The sequence below is a fragment of the Atta cephalotes genome (genome assembly GCF_000143395.1).
Source record: "Atta cephalotes unplaced genomic scaffold scaffold00003, whole genome shotgun sequence".
NCBI classification, from domain to species: Eukaryota; Metazoa; Arthropoda; class Insecta; order Hymenoptera; family Formicidae; genus Atta; species Atta cephalotes.
In genome coordinates, this window is record NW_012130067.1 from 6,846,610 (window position 1) to 6,852,673 (window position 6,064).

General features: G+C 35.3%; 1 pseudogene; it reads right to left on the bottom strand.

The window, feature by feature from the left end:
- The window catches only part of LOC105625788, a 5,920-nt pseudogene extending 2,630 nt beyond the window's left edge, over positions 1-3,290 (bottom strand).
- Between the last annotated feature and the right edge of the window lie 2,774 nt (positions 3,291-6,064).

A 6,064-nucleotide genomic window follows, 5' to 3' on the forward strand; every position in this document is an offset into this window, starting at 1 on the left:
AGTATACTTCTTTAGTATCTAGAGAAGGTACGTACTAGTAAAAAAAATAAATAATATATATATATATATATATATATATATATATATATATATCTGAATNTAAATAACGCGACTAACAAGTTGAATGCGATTCTTGCAGCGTGTTTGAATAAAAACATACCAATATATTTTTGTACGATGTAATAATCTTTGGGTTTCTGCTCAACTTTGTGCATGATATCCTTGAGATTGTGAGATATAACGATGTCATTGCCGCAACACAAATGACTGGATTTTAGAATCCAAATCTTCTTATGTCGCTCATACTGCGAATCAATGATCTTTAATTTCTTCAAAATTTCGGCAGTCAGGAAACATTTCTACGAACGAACGATATTGATATCGATTTATGCGGAGAGTCTCAATTTTCGTTGCGGTGCTCATGGCAACTCATGGATCTTTCGACTTTAATTCCGGAAAGTTCGAATAAATTCATCTGCCGACGAATTGGATCCCCCGGAGGCCGAAGCTGAGACTACAATTCGACTGTTGGCGAAGCGAAATTAATTTAATGAAATCGCGGAATGTCTCAATTGAGGAATCGTGAGAGATTGTCAGGTGACGTCGAATTTCAAGAAGCCACTCCCAAATCTTCTTTTTAATCGAAGACTTAGAAAGAATTGGAAAGAAGAGTGGATTTCGCGTACAAAGTTTGCCTATACTACGTAAACAAATAAATATACATTGTTCATTGCAAATATAAATTGTGTGCTTGTTTTAGTAAAAGTGCTTTTAACAACAATCTTATAGGTTGTTTGAAACTAGTAATAAGCATATTTGATTTTTTTAAATTTATGTGTGCACGACACAAGTTCTTAAGATTTCATCGCTAAGAAATCGATGCAATAAACTAAAATCTCTTTTGTGACGTTTTTTACAATCACTTAATTGAAGCGAAATGAAGCGATTTGACAACCTATAATAAAATTTCACTATTACGAGGCATGAAATGGCGAAAAAGAATTCCTGGAACACAAAAACAAAATGGACTTACGAAATCAATAAATAAACATCAGTTAAAGATCTCGTACGTCTTTCCCTCACTTATACATTTAGCGTTTCGTTATCATGAGCCTTTAATTTTGTTTCATCAGTTAAGAGTTAATGGTATCACGCGGCAGCATGTTTAATGCAAAGATGTTTTCGTGCGCTTCGAATAATTAACATAGTTTTGTTTTGTTGCCTATGCTACCTCGTAACCGTGTCTATTATTAGCGCGAATCAGGAGGAAGTGCGAAATAAACACGCCATTCTAACACAATCGATCGTTCAATACGTGATACACTTTTGTCGAAAAAAATAGCGTGTTCTTATTCGAAAGTATGGGTTTAATGGAAAATGCGTATGATGTTTAGAGACAATGAAATAAGAACCGATATATCAATTCGAGAATACTCCGTTATATTTAAATATAGACAGCCGATTTAATTGAAATTGAAATGAAAAGAATTATTTTATCGCTATTTTATCGTAATATAATAAAGTTAAATATAATAAAGTTGAAGAACTGTAACGGGTTCTCATAAAACCAAAATTCAACTTGCTAATAGTGAATTTCTCTCTTTATTATACTCTGTACATTAATTAATTTAATATCGGACAATATTACGAGAAACCAAGCATGCTCATAGTGAATACTATTACGAATCGTTCGGTCATGATTTCTCGCGATAATCCGATGATAAATTAATTAACGAGCAAAATGGAATAAGGAGAGGAACCTGAGTTAATTAATTTCAATTAAATTCTCCATTCTTTGAATGTAGAGAAAATAAGAATTATTCAAATCCTATACCTAGCATAATTGCAATTTACTGCCCGAATCCTATACCTGAAGAAGCTCATGACTTTTTTTTGACCAGCTATCGATATCGACTCCGTGATGAAGCGCTGCTATATGATCATTCAAAAAATAATTCCATTTCTTGTCGGATGCTCTCCTTTTTTGCCATCGATGCCTCGTGCGTCGCGATGGCGACGAACTCCTGTATTGCGAACTCCATCGAGCGATCGGGATAGCTCGTCATTTTTTTGAATTAGTCACGACAATCTCCTCGGCCACGGTTGTACCACAAACGAATTTGAGTAAATCCGCAGCCGCAGTCAGTCAGAAGTCTTCTACGAAGGCTTGTTGATCTGTGCTGGGATTGTAAGTGCACGAGAACAGGGCGCCAGACATGTTCTCTTCATATAGCCAATATGCATCTCTTCCAATAAGCGTGCCATTCTGAGCTACACACGTGCGACAATTCGGGACTGTTTTACTTATCACGTATTACGCGACGATGTCATCTTTATCGCGGAACAGTGACAATTCCAACCAAGAATGCAAAAGATTCGCAATTCGGCTCCTTTGCAACAAAATAGCATTTTCATAAAACGTTTTGCGACAGCGGTAGGTATTTGGAAATAACACTAGATGATAAGAGTTTAGAGTTTAGAGTCAGACCATTTAGAGAGGAATATATAAGCAATATCTATGCTTAAGGAAATATTCTCGAAATATTCGCTACTTTCCGTTTGGCAATGATAGTCGGGCTAGTTAGGGCAGTATCTTTGAAGTATAAATGAAGGTATTTGTTGTCTTTGATATTTGTTGAGTGAAACGTTGCAACCGAATCTGCGATGCCACTCGACAAAATTGTTCCTGCAATCCCATATAAAGTTGAGCTGCTTGTACCACAAGAGAGCAAAAATCACAGTTCTCTCGTTCAAAATTCCATCCGCTTGCGTGATATCGCCCAAGGAGTGAGCTTCTAAGTTAGCTGCAATGCCTAATTGTCGAAGCACATAGAAAATGGTAGACATTAGCGACAGTATTTCATCCTCCGGCGGTGTGACGTATGGCACCGTATTCTACCGGCAGTGAGCATTAACTTTATCGTCCGCAATCTAACCGTAATCAAACCGTATGGCAGCATTCTCGTTTTAGTTGACTCGTACTTCTATCCCCCCCCCCCCTTGTGCTTCCAGCGCTTCCTTCAGTTTTGACAGTTTATCTCGTCAGAAGGAATATTTTGTATTTCTGCGAATGGTGTTGATGTTAATTACAAAAATGTTATAGCATTCAATAATCATAAAAATTTTGAAAGTTTTTACATTGAATTATATACAAATACAACTTAACACAATTTTTGTATTTTAATCGATTAAATTTTATTTTTCTTCTATCTATGATGTTAGAAATTGTCCCGAGATCTTGCAGAATGGAGAAAGAATTACAACAAATCACATTTGAACAATTCGGCCATTTGACCCATATGATTGGTTAACTTTTCTTTCGTCCAAGATATCAGAATCATCTATGGAAAGAACGATTTTTCTTGAATATCTAAAAATTTATCAAGATATAAATCTGAAAATAATTTTGTTGAATCAAAAAAATCACATAGAATACTTAATATTAGAACGATTTTTGCTCCGCTAATCATTTCAATTTTTTGCTTTTTTTTTATTAGATGTAGGTATGGAATATTAAGAACACATAAATACAATAAAAATAATTCTTTTCTAATCAAAATGAAGAATAAAAAATTACCAAATTGACATCTTCATTAATTCTAATGAAATACCATCAGTCGTTCTAATGTTAAGCGCTGATAACAATGCTGTAAAAAGTTTTAACATTCTATATAGCAATCAATTTAATCATCCTTCATTATTATTTTCATTATTATTTTCAAACAAAATTATTTTCAGATCTGTGCAGTGTATCTAGTTAAATTTTTAAATGCTTCAGTAAGAACGTTCTTTCTTGGAATATTGTTGAAACAATTAAACTTAAGAAAGCAAGAAAAAAGAAAGATAATTTAAAATATTTCATTTTCTAAAAGCACATACAATAGAATAATATACCTTAAATAGCCTTGCTATTTGTCTAGATGAATTTAAAAAATTGACATTTTTTTACTTTTTCCTTAATTTTTCGGTAAGCCTCCTTTCTCGATCGTTTCTTTTTACAGCAATTGTGATGTCTCGCAATAATTGTCTCTTCTAAAAAAATACAGCAGGAATACGCGTCCATGTATGAATTAGCATCGCACTCAAATTTCGGTAAACCATTAAATTTCAACTTCGCTCTAATCATTTGTGTCCGGAAGTGTCCACTTCGGATGTGTCATCCTCGCATGGCTCGATGATATGGATTTACAGAGCTGTCCTTTCTATCCAGATCGACCAAGAAAGAAGGCAATTTCCAATTGGATTGAAACTTCTTATCTTGGAGCGTGGATTCCATTGTGATTGTGCTCAGAACGTGACTCCTTCCTAATATTTCTAAACGAGTAATGTTAAATTGCTGCGATTATTGTAATTTGTCATTTATAGTTATCAGACGGCTGACGCGGCCGCGTGAATTAACGCGAGGATCCGTTCTCCGCGGTAATGCGACTTTAACTGAGATTAGAAGATTAAACTGAGACTCGGCAATATCTCAGTCACTCGATTAACAGCTAATTGCGTTTATTTAGCGCAACGGTCACGAATAGCGTGTGATCGCGCATCCTCTACCATCGTCTATTTCGAAATGCCTCATCAAATAATTAATCAAAGAGGTCCATCCCATTCTTCATGCGATGTAACACGTTTAATGAACTATGCAAACAATTTTAGGATCCGTTATGTGTCCGAGGATTGACGCGCGTGGTATTGTTATCAGAGAACCTGATATATGCCAGGTGAGTTTACACAGTTATGTGGAAAGCGTGATTTAGACACACAACTGGATAAATATTGACCAACGTTCTTACAGCTGCGTGTTTAATGGAAAATCGATCATTATGTGAGCTTAACTCATTATCGCATACATCTATAGTATCTCTATTTAGATTTTGGAATTTTATATAATTTTATATAATTCAGTATTTTATATAATAAAATAATAAAAGGGAATTCACTCATAACTTGATGCCTACTTGATAAGTATTTTTACTGCGTCTGTGTAGAGAATTTCTAAAAATTTCGACAATGACACGATGACCGATCACGCGATGGAGACAAGTTTGCCCAGATGACATTGTCATTAGCAAAATCCGAATGTCTGTAATGCACTTGCGACAAGATGAGAACAGCCTCATATGCGTAACAGCGTGATAAATCCCTCGAGCGAGCGCTAAATCGTTGGATTAAATCGCCGTCTATTGCGCGTTAATACAATTAAACGTTGGAATAACTGCTGCGGGCATCCTGCCGCGAATATGCATCCATTTAATGAGCATTAATAACGGAAATGTTATTTTTTCAGCGCATTTATTCTCTCTGGAAGTCGCTTATCGAAAACAGTTCGAGAATGTGAAATGTCACGGTCATTTCGCGAATATCTTTAAAATAAACAATAATTTTATCGTTCTTAAAGGATCCTGCCTTGGTTTGAGGTTAAGGTATCGACATATCTCCTCAAATGATGAATCGCACCAAAGATTTTTACGACCGCTCAGACGGCTCTAGACTATAGGATTTAGCTCATGACTCCTATGTGCCCCCTGGAAGCTTGTTGGTGCGGTGCAACTATTGAGTTTCCTATTCGTTGATCACGGGCATGTTCCTTCCTATTTCTCTGATTCCTTGTGCACATATCGCTGCCGATGAGCGGCTACATACAAGCAATCCTTGCTTTGCTGAATATTTTATTAATTCCTCCCGAGTGTGCAAACCACTGCGCTTTGCAGAGATTTTTTTAAGCGAAAGTCATTAGTGTGTAGCAACGGAAAAAATGCGCTCTTCCACGAAGGGAAACGAGCTCTCGGCATAGCATAAAAATTCCGTAATGCACCAAGTTTTACTCTCGTACGTATTTTCATGTATATATATATATTTAGATAAACTGTGCTTAATAGAATAGAGAAAAGATATAATATATAAGAGTATTTTAACCAGTTCTCGTTTTTTTTAAACATAAAAATTAACAATATGATATATATATATATATATATATATATATATAAGAGAGAGAGAGAGAGAAGAGAGAGAGAGAGAGAGAGAGAGAGAGAGAGAGAGAGAGAGAGAGAGAGAGAGTATATATATATAT